Here is a 22,322-nt window from a genome sequence, read left to right as displayed (position 1 = left end):
TAATGATTCTTTTAATGTTTGCTAAGAATAGTTGGTCTTCCAAGTGAGCTGAGGATCAGTCACAGGAGCAATGATCAGATTTTTGGTGAGTCTTGTAGAGAACATTTCTAGCTCCCTGATTCTTGCATTTAAAAAATGCACTTTCAAAAAGGTCAGGTGATGGAGGCATTCCAAAACTCTTTATCTTGCCTCCCTAATTTACCACCATGGATTTCATGTAAAGAGATAGCCTGGGTTTTATGAGGCATGAACCTGTGGTGTTCTGGAAAAGAGTAGGGGCTGATCTGGAATCTTATCTGTCAGCTCTTAGCTGCTTGTGACCTTGGGCAAGTCACCGCACCTCTTCAGAGCCACTTTATGACTCTTGAGGACCCAAGGCACTTTGGGTTTAGTAGACCCCTTCCTCCATTAAAAAAATACTAAAAATTATATTTTATGACTGCCTCCAGGGTAGGGTATATTCATTTTTCCCATCTGATTTTAAAAGAATGAAAGCATTTTTATGGCCTCTAAAAGTTTCACGGGCCCTAGACACACTGAGTGCCATGCTTCGTGGATAAGTCAGCCACATACCTTTCTGAACATACATTTCTTCATCTGAAAAATGAAGGAGAAGTTATGTCGCAGGTATGTTGTGGATATTTGACCTGATATGAACAAAACCCCTCAGGCATGTTTACTACCTGGCATAAGTTGGAGTTGTTGCACTTGGGCCAAGAGGAAGCATCCCATTTAAGATCCAGCCTTGGTACAGGTGCTTAAAGGATCAGACTTGTCCTTTCACTGCTTAATTTTCCTTAATCGTGTTGTTTACATTGAGATTCTTCCTCCTAATCTATGTTTTTATTCATGCCAACACTCATTTCAATTGTCTTCGGGATTCCCACCATCTGTTGGGTTTGACACCCCTCCCACCCTTTTGGGAGGATCTCGTTATCACCTGCTCATCTTTTAAAGGAGAATGGAGATGCATTTGTTCTTTCTATTGTTGGGAGGATTAGAGATTTTAATTTTTGCCTGAGTTCCCTTGTTTTATACTCAGTCCCCTTCTTCCTAGGCCAGTTAAAAGATAACTTGATCATTAGCAAGTGGCGTGATGCCCTGGGGTTAAGTGACAGCCTTGGCTAGCCAGAGCTCTATGAAGGAGCAGAAATAATGCTAATGGAAGGTTAGGGAGCTGGCTAGCTGGTAGAAAGGAGAGAATGGGCCATACAGAGAGCAAAGAAGCCAGGAGAGGGAATGAGCATGATGTGCAGGACCTCAGGATGGAGATCTTGTAGGCTTTTCTATTTGTTGATGAAAGAGCATCCAGCCTATAGAAAAGTTTTACAAGAGTTTGAGCCAAAATTTCAAGGACATGCTTGGAAGCAAAATCTCAACAGACTGAGAAAATGCTCTGGAGAATGTTAGTTTTGCAGCTCACTTTAAACATTATTGTTACCGAACGAGGCAATTTGAACTCTGGTGCTGCTTGGGCAACTCGTGATTCTCGGTTCTTTTTGCTGACAGAGATAATGCCAGCACAGAGAGAGTTATGAGAGATAGGATTTATTAAAGGTATGTTTTGAAGTAGAAACGGGTCACACCTAAACTGGCTAACTGTGTAGAAACAAAAATATGCTCCATGTGAGGAGCAGGTTACAGCAAAGAGGGCTGTAACAACACAGATGTGGGAAGATCTACTTATATTTGGGCTGTAATGGGAGGTCTTAGATGATCTGCATGTGAGGTCACCTTGACTGATAGTTGGCCATATAACCTTTTGCCTACTGCATATGTGCTTACCCAGAATTCACTCTGTTATAATTAGATTCATGAACTTCCAGGCAAAGGCATGATATTAATGATGATACATATATATAATGAGGCTGAGGTTATAGACAGGTCAGAGTAGTACTTTCTGTGCATGTATCTGTGGCTTGTTTAGCTAGCAGCTTTTATGGCCTTTATGTTCTAGAATTTGGGGTAATTTGTAACCCTAAAGGGGGAGGTGTTTCTGGGAGGTCCTTAAGGAAGGTCTTCAAGAGAGGTTTCTATGTTACAGAGCTGGGCCTTCGCTCCTGTCACTCATGTCTGCCTAACTACCTAACATCAAAGGAGAAGATAGATGTAAGGAAGGTTACATGAATCTATTGGTGGTAAATTAGGGGGGCAAGATAAAGCAAAGTGGGAGAAGTATCTAGGATTAGATAAAAAGCAAAATAGAGAAACATTTCTTTTATATTGATAGGTACAGGATAGTTAATACTTTAGATTTACAGTACGTAGTGATAGTACACAGGCAACAAAATAACAATGAGGGGTTCTGTGGTGTGGTGGTCTGGTGTCCTTGTGCTGTGCTGCCGGCACTTGTGCCTTTGAGAGGTCTGGAAAAGAAAGTCACTCTGACATTTCAAAGGTATGTTATACTAGATGCATAAAGATAATAGTTCACTTAAGGTGTCAAGGAAGCTACAGGCCTAGGATATGACTACTCACCGTGACCCGCTTAGTTAGGAAGTTTTATATCCAGACCATCCTGTGTGGTTACTTTCGGCCACTTAGTTTATAAGGCCTGCCATGTGCCTTGCCCCCAAGCTTGTCAGGCTTAATATATGGCTCCTTTCTAGTACACATGTTGAAACCTAGGAAATCACTATTCTTTAAAACCAAAAAGACTGACTAAAATAATACCTATCAAGATAATTTGATATTGCCTCTGGATTGTAAAGCCAGTCAGCAGCTCGTGACCAAGTATTTACTTAGCTCCCAGTGTGTGCCAGACACTGGGGATGCATAGCGAGCAGTCCTGCCCTCAGTAATCACACATTGTACTGGAAGGGAATCACATACCACATCAGCAAACAACTAAGAGTGTTTCAGGTATTCCTGAGTGTTCTGGAAAAGAATGGGGTAGTATGAAAGCATGTGATTGAAGGGTTGCTTTCACTAGGTCCGGGTGACAACTTAAACATTTGGGGTAGGGCCTTGGGGAGGGCTGAGGGTAAGACTTCATGGAAGGAAGAGGACAAGCATTTATAGATCTGGAAGAAGATCATTCACAGCAGAAGGGACAGCAAGTACAAAGGCCCTGAATTGGGAACAAGCCTAGGCACATTACAGGACAGAAGGCCAAGGCGTGTGCATGCTAATGTCAACAAAAGTTAGCTGCCACCAATCTAATGCCAACAGGAATCCCCAATCCGGGGTGCAGAAAAGGAGAAACTTTATTCAGGTGAACAGTTCGCAAACCAAGGAAATCCAAAATATGCTCTATCATTTCTAGAGAGAGTTCCCACCCTGGTTCTCAATTTGTTTATACTTAAGCAAATGAGGAATCCAAATTGCACAGTACTGATTGGTCCAAATAGCACTATCCTGATTGGGCTGCTTTATATGTTCTGATTGGTTAGTATAGATGCAAATAAGAATATAGCTGTGTAGTTCTGATTGGACAGAGCAGGTCTCAGCCCATTGGTAGAAATATGATTCCAGGAATTCCTTTATAAGGGTAGGCTCAGATGGCAGGAACACAGTGCAGTTAGCAGTTTAGTCTGGGGCTTTTTCCTTGATAGGCAGTGTGCATGAGAGACATCTGTCAGCAATGGCTGTTACACTCAATTTTAAGAATTTGGGCCCAGTTAACCCCAAGGAGTCCTTAATGGCCAGCGTATACTTCTCAGAGTTCACACAAGTAAATAAGGAAGAGAAAGAATAGAGAGGCTGAGGCCCAAGCAGTAGCCAGGTCATTTAGCTCATGGTCAAGTGTGGAGTTTGACTATAGCTGGCAGCCCCTGGATAGTTTACACCTGGGAGTGACACCTGATTTCTACTTTAGAAAGGTGACTAACTGCCCAGTGGAGAGTGAAGGAGACAGGAAGTCTAGGGAACTGATTGCTGTAATCTGGGTGGGAGGTAAGAGTAGCTTGGATTGGGGTTGACGTAGTGAAGAAGGTGAAAAATTGTCAGGTTTGGGATAAGTATTGGAAGCAGAGCTGACAGAATTACTGTTTGAATAAGAAAGGTAGGAGGTCAGAAAGAGAATGTGCTCGTGAAGGCTGTAGGTTTTGCTTGTATACAGTGTGGATGATGGTGCTTGTTACTAAACTGATGTATGTCTCTGAAATCAGCAGCTTTGTTTTGGGCTGGCTAAGAGGAATACTTCCTAAACATTCCAGTGTCAGCACTGGGATATTTGGATCTGGTGCTCGCTCAGGTGAGGGTGCAAGGTTGGATGTATGGTTTTGAAACAATGGGCCAGGATGTAGTCACTAAGAGATTACAGAGAGAAGAGGGCCAAGGACACAGCCTTAGGGGTGTCCCATGGTGGTGACTTCTGAGAGAAAAGTCCTTCAGGGAATTTTTGTGGTGTCCTGAAGTCAAGTCAGTGAAAAGAGCAGTTCTATTAATAGAAATCCCCACAGAGATAACAGAAAACCAACTGTATGACATGCCCTGAGAAAGAATAGTGATTAAGAGGTTCTTAAAAGTGTGATATTCTGCCTCTTGAATGCTAAGAAAGCCTCCTGAAGAGGCCGTTCCTAATTGAGCAATATGGTCTTTTAGGGTCTTACATTGTCTTATGTTTGTGTTAGGGATTATTGGCTTTGTGAGCAAAGCCCTTTGACATTTGTGGATGGAGTGTACTCATTATTAAGAGGAATTGTCTGAAACGAATGTCAGTTCATTTTTTCCCCTAAGCTTTGTTTTACGAATTACCATAAAGTTTATTTTAGAAACTCGTAATAGGTAAGAGGAAGGAGATAAGTGATTTCTGAAACTTCTAATGGCCACTTACCGAATCTTGGCATTCTTTCACATCTCATGGAGGAAGAGGGATATCATTTTTAGATACAAAGGATCCCCAGGGTGCTGATATGAATAATTTAGATGAGCCAGCTCCTTCCTCTCACCCAGGCTGGGACATGGTGTATTAGTTTTTTATTGCTGGTGTAACAAATTACCACACTTCACATCTTAAAACAAGACAAATTTATTATGTTATAGTTCTGGAAGTCAGAAGTCTGAAGTGAGTCTGTAGTAGGCTTAATGATGCCCTCCAAAGATTTCAGGCTCTAACTCCCAGACCCTGTAAATGTTACCTTATATGGAAAAAGAGACTTTGCAGATGTGAGTAAATGAAGCAAGCATCTTGAGATGGGGAGACTATCCTGGACTGTCAAGATGGACCCTAAATCACAAATGTCCTTATAAGAGAAGCAGAGGAAGAATATACAGAGACAAAAGGCAGTATGACAATGGAAGCAGAGATTGGAGTGATGGAGTCACCAGCTAAGGAATGCTTGCAGCCACCGTAAGCTGGAAGAGCAGGGAAAGAATTGTCTCCTATGCCCTTTGGTGGGAGCACAACCCTGCTGAACTGTAGAACTATGAGAGAATAAATTTCCATTGTTTTAAGCCACTGAGTTTGTGGTAATTTGTTACAGTAGCAATAGGAAACTAATGCAGAGCCTCACTGGGCTAAAATCAAGTGTTGCCAGGACTGCGTTTATTTTCTGGAGGCTCTAGTGGGGAATGTTAGTTTGCCTTTTCCAGCCTCTAGGAGCTGCCCACTTTCCTTACCTCATGGGCCTCTTCCATCTTCAAAGCCAATTTGTCCTGACACTTTTAGACATTGACTCATGTGTCTCCCTTGTCCACATGTAAGGACCCTTGTAATTATATTGGACCCACCCAAATAATCTACTATTACCTTAAAGTCATCTGATTAGCCACCTGATTCCCTGTGCAACTTTATTTCCCTTTTGCCATGTAGAACAGGGGCATTTTTAGAGGCTTTTATTCTGCCTACCATGGGGGTTATTTTTTTAAGAATAGGTCTTTCCAAGAAACTGAACTTACCCATCTGGAGTTACTGTGCCATCGTTACCTTCTTCTCACTGCGTGGGCCAACCAGACTTCCATGTTTTAGCCTCTAGATCAAACTTTCTTCTTTAAGGCACATGGCAAATCCCATGATGATACAGTTGCTTACCAGAGATACTGATCATTTGCATCAGCTGAGTTCAAACATGATTTTAAGAGCCTAGTAATGAATCATGACCTTGGTAAGTCCTGCCTTCCTGGGAACCTTGCGCATGGTTGTCATTGAGGTCAGGCACCAGGCTGCATGATATATGTTACTTGTACTCTGTCATCTGCTATCTCCTGCCTACTCCCAAGCAGACCTCTGGAGGTCAGAGCCTGCAGGCTCGACAAAAATGACTTACCAGGACTCAGGGAGGCTTTAAGGACAGGGGTTCCCATTTACTCTTTCCTTTTGATTTGTGTGTCAAAACTCAATAAAGGTTCATGAGTCTCACCTGTATGGTGGCCACACCTTATTCGAAGGCAGAAAGACCTTGTATTTCCAAAAGATTTCACATTTGTCATACTGTCCTAAACTTATCAGCTTTGTTGGTATCATTCCAGTGAGGCCTGCCAGGGGAAGATAGGTGAAGGATCCCCAAGGACACACCACAATAAGTCAGCCTTTAGAACCAGAGCTTCTGAATCTTGGCTGGACTTTTTCTTTTTTTCCTTTTTCTTTTTCTTTTTTTTTTTTTAAAGCAGACCAGTATTTTCCAAACTTCAGACATAGTTTTTACTGTATACATGTTATATAACATACTTGTCTTCACATTTTTTTCTAAGTCAATTCATTTATTTTAATTTAATCGTATCCTGATTAACAATATATACAAACTTATGGATTTGGTGTGCATATGCATGTTAAAATACTTAACTATTAGAACAAAAATAGCATGTCTGAATATCGTGTTCACAGTGTAAATGTACTGCATTCAGAAAAATTAGATCATGCCGACATTCCCAGAGACTCTGTGCCCAAGGGAGATAGTCTTTGGTGATCAAGTCATCAGCCAGACTTCTGTTAGCTTGAGCAGCAAAGAAAGGTGGCTGGTTAGCTATTTAGGTATTCTACTTACAATATTCCTATCAACTAGGGAGTGGACATGCCTTTATTCCCAGCAAGCAAAGGGTGGATTTACTTTAATATTTGTAATATAAATAACATAGACATATACAGTCACGTATACCAAAAACCTTCATCCATATCTTATTTGCGATAAAAGCTAAGGAAGAACTTACATTACTTTTATATGAATTGTCTAAGGAAAAAGGGCCTTCACCAGAGCCATGAAGCTCAATATCCAAGGGAAGCAAGAATTTAATAAACATAACTGTATTTGGCCTTTCTTTGCTGAGCTTTTTTTTTTTTTTTTTAAATAAAACATTTTTACACCATATTCTTTGTTTTAACAAAACTTTTACTCTCAGCCTCTGAGGAAAACAAATAACAAAGAGAATAATTAGGGAAAGACCCCATTGTTGTGCTCAGTGTTATCTTCTCCAGGTGTCCTGAGAGCAGGTTTCCTGGTGGTCCCTGTGCCATCAGCATTGAGTCCATGTACATGGAGAGACCAAGACCTGTCCTGCTACTCTGTGCTGCCAGCAGCAGTCACTTATCCTCCTCTTTCTCTCTGGTCTTTGCTGGGATCAGAAGGGCTGTGTATGGGACTTCTTTTTACAACATAAAAACTACTTAAAATGATTAACCGAATTCCTGGGTCTCTTCTTCCCCAGCTATGAGAGAATGTAAGATCAGAGTTCTCTGGAAATTTGGAGCCTCTCCAACATCCTCAAAAATTAAGGACCTAGTTTTACATGGAAAATCATGGGAACATGGGTTTCCTCAATGCTTGTGTTCTATTCCCCTCTGCTACACGGTCTACTCCAGAAATACTCCTTTTATTCATTTGTGATATACCAAACTGTAATTTCCAGGGAGTGAAGAAATGTCGATGAGATCTTGAAACTTGCATGTCTCTTGAGTCATGGTGGTAAATGAACCAGCTTGAATGCTGAGCTCTACCTGGCGGAGAACATTGATTTGCTGAAGTCCATGCATGCGCAATGTTGGACTTATCTTCTTCTCGACATGGAGATACTATTTTGCTCTTTGGAAGAGCCCCGTGTGGACAGGCCTTTTGAATATTTGCATTTTATTTCCAGAGTTGCTCCAGAGTTCCAGAGTTGCTTACTTGGGTAAATGTATCACTTTGCATACCCCTTTACCTCATTTTCTAGAGGAAAGAAAAGCAACCAAGTGACAGGCTGGCAGCAAATTAGGCTATTGGGCCAAAAATTGCATGTGAATAAATAGGTGGCAAGGTGGCAAAGTGCCATTTTGTCTAACCAGCTATTGGGGCTGGCTTTGGAGACATTAAAACATCCAGATAGTGAGACTTAGGCATCTCTATGTTAAAATCTTGCATTTTAAAATGAAGAGGGTCAGAGTCAGATGTTCTCTCAGGTCCCATTTGGGCCCTAAACCTAATCCTGCCAACTTCTTCCTATGATTCTGATCCGTATCATGAAGGCCAAGAATGAAGGAAATAAAGGAGGAGAGCGCGCTTAGAATCTTTAAGAACTAGAGTTGTGAGGAAACCTGAGCCAACATTTTGTTTAATCTTTTTAGTGAGGTTAGGCAATGGGTGAAAGAATGTTCCCCAGGCACACAACCCCTAGTGCCTAAGCTAACTGGCAACCTTTTCGAAAGAAGTCATCATCAAGAACCTTAGCTCCATCTTACAGCCAAACAACATTTTGATAGTCACTGATGCAAGCTTTGACTTACTTAACAAGGAAACCAGGACCCTTGATTTTATTTTTAAATTTTTTTATTGACATGTAATAATATACATGCAGAAAAGTACACATTTGACAAATGCACAGCTTGATGAATTTTCACAAAGTGCACATACTCACTTGACAACCCAAATAAACAGAACATTGCCAAGCACATCAGAAACCCCCTCATCCTCCCTTCTGGTAGCTTCCTGCGCTGCCTCTGCCACCCATGCTGCCTGCAGCCACTGTCCTGATCTTTAACAGCACAGCTTACTTTCGTCTGTTTTTGTGTACTCTGTATAAATGAACTCATGCAGTATGTACTAGTTTGTGTTTCGCTTCTTTTGGCCAATATCGTGCTTGTGAAATTCATCCACATTGCGTGTGTGTAGTTGTACGCCATTCATTCTCATTGCTGTAGAGCAGTGGTCCCCAACCTTTTTGGCACCAGGGACTGGTGCTCCTATGAGAATCTAATACCCGATGATCTGAGGTGGAGCTGAGGCGGTGGTGCTAGTGCTAGAGAGTGGCTGCAAATACAGATGAAGCTTTGCTCACTTGACCCCACTCACCTTCAGTGCGGCTGGTTCCTAACAGGCCACTGACCAGTACTTTTTGCCGTCTGGAGGTTGGGGATCCCTGCTGTAGAGTATTCCACTGTGTGAATGTGCCACAGTTTATTGGTCTGTTCTACCATAGATGGGCATTTGGGTTTTCAGTCTTTGGCTATTATGAATAGTGTGTTTGGAAATGTTCTAGAATATGGCTCTTGATGAACATGGGTCCACATTACAGTTGAGTTTATACTCAGAAGTGGAATTTCTGAGTCCTAGGGGGCTATGTATGTTCAACTTTGAGATACTGCCACTTTTCCTAAGTTACCATACCAATGTATGCTTTTACCAGTGTGTGAGAGCTTCTCTCCCTCACATTCTCAGTACACTTAGTATTTCCCCTTCTTTTTACCTTAGCCATTCTGGTGGGTATGTGATGGTATTTTTTGTGATTTCTCACTCTTTATATTTGATTCTGAAATACTTGGTTATGTGCTTATCATAGACTTTTTTATCTTCACTGTTTTCAGATAGTGACCTTAGAAAGGCATTATTATTTTAAGTTTTCAAAGAGACTGATGTGTTCTAACAGACTCCCTCATCTTTCAGCTGTTCTGCAAGAGAGGAGCTTATGGAGTTGCTGTCTTACACTACATAACATTCTGTTCTCGCCGTATGTTTGGTTTTTGCAGTGAGATCAGCAGAAATAAGAACAAGGTCCAAATTAAGCCAGCTTAATTTGGTCTAGCTGAATGTATTAGCAGCAAACCTGGACATTTATAGTTCTATATAGGGGAGTTGGCAGGTGAAAGACGGATAAGTCTGAAGCTAGTTCACACGGAGGCCCTGTGAGACCAAACTGATTTTCAGGTTTGGAGTGGGGCATTCCCCTGTGGCAGTCCAGTAAGTACCCTGCCAGGATAGAGGGATTGCAAAGAAGAAAAATGAAGAAGTAGCTCAGAACCACTTGTCAGCCAAAAGCACAACCATAGTGTTACTTCTTAGGGTGGAGTCCAGGTTTTTCTCTGGGTCGGGGCAATTTCATGATCTGAAAAATTTACTCTGAAGATCCTGAAGGAAAATTTAAGCTTGACTAGGAAATAGTGCTGGTGTGTGAAGCATGCGAGAGAGACCCAGTTCTTATGTAAGTGGAAGCTGGTGATATGATTCATTCTCCAGCTATTTTCCTGAGAGTTCACACCCAGCATGGGAAGGTGATTAATGAAGACAGATTTGGCATCCTTGTTTATGCTGCTACTTTTGCCATTTCTGCTCTTCTAGGGCCCATGTCAGGTGCTCAGTGAATGAGGGACATGAGGTGGGGTGAGGTCTCTAGAGCCTGACGTGTGATTCCTGTGGTCCACAGGTGAGGACCAGCTGAAAAGATTGGAGCCCTAGTCTGTATATGATGGGAGTCTTGCTTAGCATAGGGTTGCCGTTGCCAGAAAATGAAGCCACTATGGACTTTGCAAAGGACGGACTTTAGTAGGATGACAAGATGCTGTTTCCTAGGACTCCGATGGCTAGTTTTCTCATTAGCCACTCTGTGGATTGTGTAAGGTAGGTTGTTAGTATCCCTTCTAGGAAAAGTCCCCAGAGGTTGGTAGGATCCTCAGGGACCCATTCTCTATTATACCCATCACAGTGTTGGATGAAAGTTGAATGTATGTCTATGTTTCGGGGATATGACTTTTAGGACTTTATGCTAATACTGTTATTACAGATGTGCCATTATACTGGGCAGAAGGGGATGAGAGTGGCCTGAAGGAGAGTGTGTGTGTGTGCTTATGCATGTGTGTGGATGTGTGTGTTGTGTAGTGTAGCAAGTGTGTTTTTGTAGCTGAAAGGAAAGAAAGAAGTCTTTTTTGAGCACTGATAAGAGTGCAGGTCTGGTCTTTTATCTCATTCAATCTCATTTGAGTCTTCATTTTGTATATGTGAAAGAGTCTTGCAGGGCTTGATAATTTTTAGACTAGTTACCTGGGAGAGTGTAAGGGGAGGTAGGTGTGGGTAGCTGAAAACTAAAACGAAAGCCACCCTCAAGAGGAAATATATCATAGAAAGACACTGCTTCGGCCACCAATGGAGCAGTTACCCTCAGCAAGGACATTAGTTAAAGTATTTAAGAAATATGGTTGCGTTTAGGGCCTTCCCATGACACCACTGTGCCAAACAAAGCAGGTTCGGTTACTAGGACTTTTTCCTTTTGGAAGGCAAGCCCTGGGGCTCGATACCTGCTGTGGATTTCTGACTTTTATAGTCAGAAAGAATAAGGCCGGGCTCTTATCTAGCCTCTTGCTGAGAAGAGGGCCTTTTAGCTTGCCAGACTGAGTTCCCTGAGGGCAGAAGCCATGTCTTTTGTATCCTCAGTGCTGAGCACAAAATTAAGTATTTCGTTGACTGAAGGGGGAAAACATGAAGAGTTTAAGGGAAAAAATGGATTATAATTTTGAAAAATGTTTTACGCCTTGCCCTTTCCCCAAAGGATTTGACATCATTTCCAGAAATTGCCGTTTAGAGTCATTGAGAGCTGGCTTACAGGAAGGTGATGTCCATAGACCAGCGGTCCCCAACCTTTTTGGCACCAGGGATTGGTTTCGTGGAAGACAATTTTTCCATGGACCGGGGTTGGGGTGCGGGGGAGGGACGGTTTGGGGATGATTCCAGTGCATTACATTTATTTTGTACTTTGTTTCTATTATTATTATGATGTAATGTATAATGAAGTAATTATACAGCTCACCATAATGCAGAATCAGTGGGAGCCCTGAGCTTGTTTTCTTGCAACTAGACGGTCCCATCTGGGAGTGATGGGAGACGGTGACGCCCGAAGCGTGTTGCTTTTATGTCCAGTCTACTCTGTAATCTCGTTTTGGTTGCTGTCGCTGCAGAAAACTCTGATTCACAAAGATAGGATGTTGGAAATGGAAGCAGGCTTTTCACTGCTTTTGTGGCAATCTCAGGATATTCCGCTTTGATTTTAATACAGAACATGGAGATTTGAAGTTGTCTCAAACATACTTTTAAGGCCACCGTCATTTCCCATCTCTCACATGCGCAGGTCACAATAGGGTTTGCGCTTCTATGAGAGAATCTGATGCTCGATGATCTGAGGTGGAGCTGAGGCGGTGATGCTAGCGCTGGAGAGCGGCTGCAAATGCAGATGAAGCTTAGCTTGCTCACCCACAGCTTACCTGCTGTGTAGCACGGTTCCTAACAGGCCCCGGACCGCTACCAGTGTGTGGTCCGGGGGTCGGGGACCCCTGCCAGAGAGGGTAGATAAGATAGGTATCAGTAAATGCTTCCTGTTACTATCATTATTGGTTACCAGAATGTATAATAGAAAATGGGTTCTTGGTCTTACTCTTCCACTTCCTTTCCTCCTCAAAGGAAGCTCATTATCAAAATGCACAGTGGTGGTGGTATAGATGGTGGTGACTGTGAGTCAACACTAACTGCAAATAAATCCATTGTAAAATTCAGAAGTACTTTGTTCAGATACCTTACAGCAGATCATGATATACTTTCTAACATGTTGCCACACTGTGCTAAGGAACTGTGGCTCTCAGTATGGTACAGAAGAAAACTCAGCCCCTGCCTTCTATAGACTTCACTGGCATAAGTCAGACTGTTCATTCATCGTCAGTTTGCTATTGCCACTGCATGACAAGCTGCCTCAACACTTAGCGGCTTGAAACTGTAAGTTTTTATTGGTATTTAAGGGACTGCAGGTCAGTTGGGTGGTTCTTTGGTTCTCACACGTGTTCACTTATGTAACCTGGGGGTCAGCCTGCTGGGCTTTCTTACATGTTTTGGGGGTTGGCAGGCTGAGTCTGGTCTCCGACGATGACAGCGAGGCTCCCTTCCTCAAGGTCTGCCTTCTTTTCTGTTAAAATTTTATTTAGATTCAAGTATACAGTACATTGGTTAGACATTTATATAATTTATGAAACAATCCCCCTGATTACTCTATCTTCTCTCTGGCTCTGCACACAGCCATTGCATTTTTGCTGACTGCATTCTCTATGCCATGCTCCCCATCCCCGTGACCATCAATCAACTACTAATTGGTACTTGTTCAACCCTTCACCCCTTCCTCCCAGCTTCCCAACCCGCCTCCCCTCTGGCTGTCGTCACCAGATTGTCCTCTGTATTTGTGAGTCTGTTTTTGATTAGTTTGTCCTTTCTGTTCCTTAACTTCCACATATAAGCCTGCCTTCTTGCAGCAGGCTAGCCCAGGTTATTTATCTGGTCCTAAGAGTGTAAGCAAAAAGCAATGAATGCTTTTGAAGGTCCTGGTTCGGAACTGGCCTACTGTGACATCTGCATTTTATCAGCCAGAGCAAGGTGTGAGACTAGTTGGGATCCAGAGTAAGGATAGAGATTCTTCTTGATGGGAGTTGCTGCAGAATCTCATTGCAGGGGGCATGGATACAGGAGACCATTAATAGGGGCCATCGATGCAGCCAATCTATCCCACTCATTCTTTTATTCATTCATTGCATAATCCTTCTTGTGGCCCCTTAAACAATCCTTTATTCTCTTGTTGCATTCCGTATTAATTAAAACTCAGGAAAGACTGTACTTTTACTGTGCATAGTCTCTGAGGGAGCCAACAAGATGAATAAGATACCAGCCTCGCCTTACAGAAGTTCGTAACCAAAGGGGTGGAGAAGATGGACAGGAAGGCGGCCAAGAATGAAAGAACTGGAATGGAGCCCGAAGAAGTTTGTGCACAAAGTGGACTGTAAACCCAGAGGAAGGATGAACCAAGTTTTTGGGTTGGGGCAGCTTTCTCAGAAGAGGAATTATGTCACCCAGGAACTGGGAGCAGGTAATGGCTGGAGAACAGGGCGAGAAGAGAGGGCGTGCGGCAGGTGAAGTGCCTGAGGGGGCAAAAGGACCTCAGTAGTTTGTTCTTGAATTCTTGGTTTACCGTAGCGATGGGAGTGGGAGGTGATGAAGTTGGAAGAAGTGTACTTGGGCTGGGTAGAAAAGCCTGTGAGGGTTCAGGATCTCAGACATTATTAATGGCTAAAAGGGAGTTGTTAGCAGAATTTTTTTTTTCTTTCACATTCAAGTGACTCATGCACTTTGAGGAACAGACCGTGATTGTTGCACCCTGATGCCTTTGCCTCATCGGGAGGAGGAAGACAGGAAAGTATAGTTCTGTGGATTCCAAACTGTGTTGAGGTGCCCTGGGGTACCACAGGATAGTCACGAGGGTGCCATAGGATATTATAAAATTTTGGAAAACAACAACAACAACAACAACAACAAAAACAGCTACATCTGCCAGATGCTACTTAACTACTGTTATTAACTTGTTTGGACCTAACTACAGCTGACCCTTGAACAATGTGGGGGTTAGGGAAGCCAATTTCCTTGTTCAGTCAGAAATATGTGTATAACTTTTGACTCCCCCAAAACCTAACTACTTATTAGCTACTGTTGCCTGGAAACCTTACCGATAACATAAACAGTCGACTATCACATATTTTGTATATCGTATATATTATACACTGTATTCTCACAATAAAGTCTGCTAGAAAAAAAGAATGTTATTAAGATTACAAGGAAGAGAAAATGCTTTTACTATATTTTAAAAAATCCATGTGTAAGTGGACTCATGCGGTTCAAACCTGTGTTGTTCAAGGATCTGTTGTACTTAGTAAATGGAGCTTGTAGTAGTTACTTCCTTTGGCCTGAGGGCACCCTGAAAAAGTTACTGAATCACAAACAATGCAGTAAAGTTGGAAAACTTGAGTGTGGGAACGTATGCTCAACTCGTTAAGAGTACTGGGTTCAAATCCTGCCCCAGCTTACAATTAGAGGTGTGACCTTGGGCAAGTGAGTTACTTTTCTCTGACTTTATCTGTAAAGTGGAGATAATACCTTCTTCCCTATGGTTATCAAGAGGAACAAATTAGTTTGTAAAAGGAAAGGGCTTTAAATGGAGCCTGTCACCTGTAAGTACTAATATTGGATGCTCCCTTAGTACCATTATTAATTTGGTAATGTCACCATCTCTGGCTGTCGCTAGCTCAGTTGTCTTTCTGTGATGGCAACAGAAGCACAGCACGGGTACCCTTGTCAGGGGAAAGAAGGCCTGCAGAGAAGTTCAGGAGCCTTCGAGCAGCGAATGGGACGTTATATTCTGCGTGAAATTACAGGCCGAAATGGGCACTGCTGTACATCTTTATGCTCATCCATAAAATCCTAGTTCTCCACTAGCCTCTCATTTCAAGAAACTTACTTTCCCAATGCAGCTCAGGTTGCAAAGTGAGGCGCTCAGGCGCATTCATTCATATTGTCTCTTTCCAATGTAGTATAGCCCCCCCCCACCCCCCAAGTGAAATAACCTGTCTCTACAATAAATGGCTCAGATGAAAGGAACATAAGATGGTGTCTCTGCCTTGTCGTTTCCGGCATTAATGGAAAGGAGCGGGATAGACTGATAAATGTGGGAGCAGGGCGGGGAGGTGCTTGTGCAAGTGCCAGCAAGTACTCTCCACACACCAGGTAGGCTTTTGTTTGTAATCACGAGCTGATTTGTGATGGCTTAGGCAGATCATTGTTCCCCATCTCCAGTTGGTCTCTTTTTCTTAAGAGGGCATCAGATTGCATTGGTTAGATTCTCTGTAGTCCTGAGAAGGAGAGAGGGACAGAGAGCGATCAAGGAAGATGCTGCGTTTCGTTTTCCGAAGCAGGGATCTGCCCGCTTTTCTCCTCAGCCCTCTCCTTCAGTCCAGTCTCTTTGCTCCCCTTTTGTCCAGGGAACTTTTTCCTTTCTTCATCTCCACAAACGTCACTCTCATTCCTTCTCTCTCTCACTCGTAACTGGGAGTTGGCTATAGCCTCGTTTCTCATTCTGATCATGTTCTTTCTGGATTCTGCCAAATCTCTTTTGCATTGGTTTTTCACCTCAGCACTCTATTCTGTCAGCAGTTCAGTGAGCCCTTTCCAAGCTAATTTTTCCCCATTTGCTTTTTAATTAGTTTTCCTCTCCTTCTTGCCTCCACCCCTCCGTCCTGCTGTCTTTCAGTGGATAACCAGTACTAGTCCCACGATTTCTTGCATGCTTTTAAGAAAATGTGGGTTGGAGCAGTGCCAATCATGGTTATTGTTTCCAGGGTTGTGACTTTGCCTTGAAATTTTCAGATTTATTCATTTGTCATCTCGCTCTATAATAAGACATGCGACTGTTTGCAGGCAGTTCATGATTTGCGTTAAGTTTTCAGAGGCAGGGACTTGGTATATTGTATAAAATATTTGTTGGAAAGGATTCATATTTAAAAATAAAGTGCTCGGAGTAAGTTAACCTGTATCTTTAAGTCTTCCTGAAGACAGGAAGCAGATTTCCTTTTATAAGATTTAGACATAGTCTATGAACCCCCTGATGTGTTAACCTTTGGTGTCTGTGTATTTTGGAGGTTAAGAGTGTTCATAGCCTTTATGAGATTCCTAAAAGAGTGTATAGCCCCAAGTATTAGGAATCCCTGCCTATTTAGAAAGCCTAAAGAGATTTGAAATTACAGTCCGCGGTCTGGAAGGAAAGGATAGAGGCTGCAGGAGCACACAGAAATCTGTTTCACTGTTTCACATGAGGATAAAGCCCTTATCAGGAGGTGCACGAGTCCAGGTATACACAACTATGGCATCTAAACAAGGGGTGGTAACAAAGGAACTTGAGATTTGTTTTTGAGAGCTCCCCCAGCCCCTGTACTAATTCTTACCTCTTTGGGTCGACTGATGATAGAATGTTAGACCTTGAATGGAATAAAAGAAAAAAGCCATTGCCTTAGGAATTTCCAACCTAAAGCATACCACATCAAGTTCTGTCCTCCGTGGCGAGTTAGCTCAGCTCCTTAGAGCCTGCTGTAGTCAGCAAGGCACAAATGGGGTTATGGGTCCCTGCTGAAGCTGCCAGATCTTTGCTACTCAAAGCAGGGTTCACAAACTGGCAGCAGCATCAACATCTGGGAGCTGTTTGGAAATGCAGACTCTCAAGGCCCCCCTGACTCAGAATTTACAAAATAGTTAAATTCCCAGGTGATTCATAGGCCCAGGAACATTCAAGGAACAAATTCTAGGCTCATCCTGTTTCATGGACAACTGCCAAATCTCTGAGGCATTGTCATGGGCACGGCTCCTCAGTGTTTTAGATTGTTCTGATTTCCTATCATTTTTATGACACATTCTAATACAAAGTGATTTAGATGCAGGTCTGTCTGCTTATATGTGATTTGGTTTAGTACCGTTCTGTATTCGCAGGCAAATGTGTAGATTGGAAAAATAATCCTTGACTATCTGCTTGAGGTCTGGGGATGGGAAGATACCATTATGCTCACCATATGCAATCACCACAGAAGGGGCTGGAGATTTAATCAGTACGACACTGGTTCTTTGAGAAGCCTGGTCCAGGGAGATGAACATATAAAAGGGTAATTCATCTCTTACTGTGTCTTGTGATGGCTTAAGGGACCAGAGAAAAGAGTGGGCAGTTTTTTGCCCTACTGCTGGAGTGTTGCTAACATCTGTATATATTGATAGGTGGACAACCCAATATGATAAAGACATTTTTAGAGCTTTACCAGACTTCTGACCTCTTCAGGGAGCTGCCCTAATTCCCCTTCTCACTGTGAATATATAGCACCTTTTGTGTTTTCAAGTAGTTTATGTACTCATTCGTTTAGTTACTGGCCTGCTGGTGGGTAGCCTGCTGGCATGTAGCAGGAGAGAGAATGTTTGTTGTGGAGTGCTCATTCTGCTCTGCTCTGGGGCTGAGAACCCCTGCTGCCCATTAAGTGGAATGACTTCCTGCTATGACTTTTTGTCTTTGGGATCTCAGATTGAAGGCATGTTATATTTAAATTTATTGCTTTTCTTTCAGAATTGCCTAGCTGAAGCATGGTCACTAAACCCCATAGCAGAATTAACCCCATTTGAAGATTTAGGAAGTGGATTTTGACTCTCTTGATGAAAGATTCCTAAGAGTTTTACAGAATAAAGAAGCAATGACCTTGTAATATTTGTACTTTCTGTTAACAGGTATGGAACAAAAATTATATGAGAAACCAGAGAGTGTTTGCAATCAGCCTATTGCTTTCTTTTTTTAAAATTTTTTAACTAGAAGCTCTTTTTCTATACCCTGACTTGCGTTTCCATACTCCTTTACTTGGTGTCAAATAAACTTGAGATCATATTCTCTAATCACTTAGCTGGGTGAGCTTTACAAGCACAGTTAGCTAATTCTCTGAATCTCATGTATAAAGTGGGGAGCAAATATTTCAAAAGGATAATTAAGAATGAAATAAGATGGTGTATATAGAGGGTCTAGTAGAGTTCATGCGATCATTTTTTTTTTTTTTTGATATTGAGCACCTAGCAGGTACAGTTGCTGGGAACTAACTATGTGTTAGGCACTGTATTGAAATATGCTTATGAATAAAGATAACAGACAAGACTTGCCTTCATTGAAGCTTACAGTCTTTTAATATATGACCAAACTAAGATGCTAATGAGCAGGTAGGTAACTCAGGTACATAAAGTAGCCTGCAAAAGTTCCATGCTCAAGGAGCCATGCTCCACTACTCCATTCCTGCCAAAGTCCCTTCCTTCACAGGACAAGGTTCAGTGTTACCAGATAGTCCTTTTTTTTTTTTTCCTTTTTTTCAGGAAATACCGGACACTCAGATTTTTATGTGAAGTCTCCCTGTTTTTTAAATATTGGTAACCAATTAAAAACGTTCTGACCCAATTTCTAGTATAGCTTCAAATAATAAGGGTGTATCCTCATCAACAAATATAATTGTGATGTTTTTCCCTCTCTGGCCCATCTCTTCATCACAAAGGAGAGCCGTGGTCCTCCACCCATCTCCTTACCTGCAGGACACATTTCTGGGGTCTGTATACCAGGACCATGCCTACTCTCTCCTCCTTGTGAGTTGTGGGCCACAGCAGTGATAAACTTGACCATGGCATGGCCACTTGTCTGTGAAATAAAACAGCTTAAAAGCGCCATACTGGATTGAGCTCTGGGTATAGTTTTTTGTTCGTTTGGTTGGTTGGTTTACTACTCTATTCTAATTGCTGCTTCCACTTGAACAGAAAAATGAAAACCTGAAATATTGAGTTTTAGAGACTAGCTATTCTTGGCAGGACCTGCACTTTTATATTCATTCTCTGCACAGTTTAGCATTTATGAGCGCTTAAATTCTAATTTACAAGTTTTGCCAAAAACAAACAAACAAAATAGTACCTCTCAAAAAACATTGGCACCAACCTCTTTGTTAGTACGGCTTTTTTATAGGTTGTCATTTGGAACAGCTGAACTCTTATCTACATAAACCATTGAATGATATCGTATGGTTACTGGGAGTGAACTTGGCAGGTAAGGCTTCCTCAAGGAGAGAAGGCGTTGGTTTCCTCTAGGATCCTATTTAACTATCATTTTCTTCAGCCCCCCGTGCTTTTGAGTGGCAGCGGCTGGTGCTAACGGGTTGTCTTGCCAATGGCTGTGGAGCATGACAGGTGGGAATGATCCACATTTCTTTTACCTAGACTAGGGCCCAGATGTCGAGCTTTTTACTCACCTCTCATCTGTCAAGAGAGACAAAACACAGTCTGGTTTAAAGGCTCAAGGCAGGGAAGAATTGGATCCATTAAATACCAGGCTTAGGATGGTGATTTCCAAGTGAGAATATTAGCACAAAATTGGAAGGACTTATGCAGTAGGAGTAATTGAAACAGCACAGAATTAGTGTAAGATCTGTCCCAGCAGTATTGCCTGTTCTTACAACATAATGTATTTGTGACGGGTACATGTGTGTGTTTTAGGAGGGCAGGAAAAGAACAAGAGTAAAGTGGAAGATAAGAAGGGTGTTCCTTAGATGAGAAAGGTGAGAATTCACAGGAAAGTTGAGAAGAATTCTTGGCATTATAGATGTATAAACACTTAGGGTTGGCCCAATGCAAATTATGGAGTAAGAAAAGCCCCAGTTAAAATTCTTGTTTTTACTTTTGGTGAAAGTTGCCTAAAGTCCTCCAGTCAGAGAATACTACACAGGTGTCTTCCCCAGATATTTATCTGGAATTTCCCAAAAGATAGAAGACTCATACCCACAGAATTTGGTACAGTATTTAACTGTACCAAATGTGCCATTAATGATTTATGGCCTGTTAACTCCAAATTTGTCCCTTTTGCCTGCTTTGTGAAACTGGCTCTGGGCCCCTCTTTGCAGTTGGCACAGTTTCAAGCTTTGTCAGCAGAGGGCGGTAGAGAGGCACTGCGGGAGGAAAGGGTTTTATTTCTCCATTCTTTGTGTTCTCTGGGAGGGCTCTTCCAGAGCATGTGTCTTCTCCAGTGTCCTGCTCCTGTGCGGTCTGGTAATCAAGAGCACCAATGGCCAGCAGTGTCCTCTGGCACCTCTTTGGGTGATTTTGTAGTAGAGTGCCTCCAGTGAGATACCTCCCTGTGGACAGCTTCCCCTGGTACCCTAGAGCAGCGATCCCCAACCTTTTTGGAACCAGGGACCAATGTTCCTATGAGAATCTAATGTCTTATGATCCAGGGTGGAGCTGAGGCAGTGATAACCAGCGCTGGGGAGCGGCTACAAACACAGATGAAGCTTCCCTCGCTGGTCTGCCGCTCACCTCCTGCTGCGTGGCCCAGTTCCTAACAGGCTGTAGACCAGTACTGGGGGTTGGGGTTCCCAGGCCTAGAGGACACATTTTCAACAAATCTGGCCAATTGGCACCACAGTGGCTCCTGTGCCATCTAGTGAGTCATAGCTGTGCCTTCTCCAACACAGTCAAGATCTCTGCCTTGGGGTGGGTACCTTTTCCTTAGGTGTTCTATCTCCATCCCAAGGAACTCCAAACATATAGGAAGACCAGCTATGATATGCTCCTCATAGCTGGTCTTCCTTTATGTTTGGAGTTCCTTGTATTACTTCTTAGTAATCACCTGTCATGGCAGTCTCTGGTTGTAGTTAATAATTGTTTATATTAAGCTTCTGTTGTTCAGATTACCATGTGATTTCCATTTTTTGATTGCACTCTGACTGATATGAGACCTTTAAGTATTGTCAAGGAAAATTATGAAAGACTGAAATAGGCAGAAGAGATTACTTAGTATCGAGTGCACCCTCCTGGGTTATCTGTGCCTTTCATTTTCTTTGAACTGTTTTACATTTGGGCTAGTTATAGAAAAATGATAGTAGTGGAAATGATTCTTGTTCATAGAAATGCAAATTAATTTTATCCAGTTGAGGTACTATTGATCCCTCTCAAGAAATTAGTTTTTTAATATGTTACATTTATTTCAGCATTCCTGATTGTCTACATATGTGTTTGTTCTTTGTACTTTTGAATCTGTAATATCCTTCTGGTTCCCTCTTTAATTAATGAGCCAAATAAAATCTTTGCTATCTGTTCATTTTATATTTGTAAGAGTCATAGTTTTATCTTTAAAATATAACAGTATGATGCATTAAGGAGCTCAGGAGATAGGTCCACTTAGATTTTAAAATATCATAGAATATGGTGATATGAATCGCTAGGAAAAAAATGATTTAAAGGCATTTTTAATACTTTATAGCTGGGCAAAGATAGAGAAATAAAATCATTTTATTTGTAAAGAGCAAATAAAAGTGTTTTGAAGATAGAAGACTCATACCCACAGAATTGGAGAAATATTTACAAGTTATATGTCTGATAAGGAATTTATATTTAGAATATATTAAAACTCTTACAACTCAATAATAAAAAGACAACCAATTTTTTGGAAAAAGGGCAAATAATCTGAATAGGTAATTCCCCCAAAAGAAACCCAGATAAGCCAATAAGCACATGAAAAGATTCTCACAATCATTAGTCATCAGGGAAATGCAAATCAAAATCACAGTGAGAAACCACTTTATACTCACTAGGATGACTATAATAGAAAAGACATAATAACTAGTGTTGGCGAGATGTGGAAAAATTAGAACCTTCATACACTGCTGGTTAGAGTGCAGAGTGGTACAGCCACTGTAGAAAACATTTTAACAGTTCTTCAAAATGTTAAACATAGAGTTTAGCAAAATGTTAAACATAGAATTGTGTGACCCAAGAATTCCACTCCTAGGTATAAAT

General features: G+C 41.9%; 1 protein-coding gene across 7 annotated transcripts in view; it reads left to right on the top strand.

Moving 5' to 3' along the window:
• MGAT5 (mannosyl (alpha-1,6-)-glycoprotein beta-1,6-N-acetyl-glucosaminyltransferase) overlaps positions 1–22,322 on the top strand; it is a 301,985-nt gene that overhangs the window by 84,856 nt on the left and 194,807 nt on the right. Inside the window, exon 3 of one of the 7 annotated variants that reach the window (XM_023527511.1) lies at positions 10,552–10,745. The exons of 5 other annotated variants lie outside the window; for them this stretch is intronic. The gene's annotated coding sequence lies outside the window, so the exon portion shown is untranslated. Of the gene's footprint in view, positions 1–10,551; positions 10,746–18,214; positions 18,237–22,322 lie in introns of those variants that run through there. One more of the 7 variants, XM_023527514.1, reaches the window with a different exon arrangement.

This window comes from Pteropus vampyrus, unplaced genomic scaffold (genome assembly GCF_000151845.1).
Source record: "Pteropus vampyrus isolate Shadow unplaced genomic scaffold, Pvam_2.0 Scaffold17, whole genome shotgun sequence".
Taxonomy (NCBI): domain Eukaryota; kingdom Metazoa; phylum Chordata; class Mammalia; order Chiroptera; family Pteropodidae; genus Pteropus; species Pteropus vampyrus.
The sequence above is the reverse complement of the archived record's forward strand: the minus strand, read 5'-3'. Positions and strand labels throughout refer to the sequence as shown.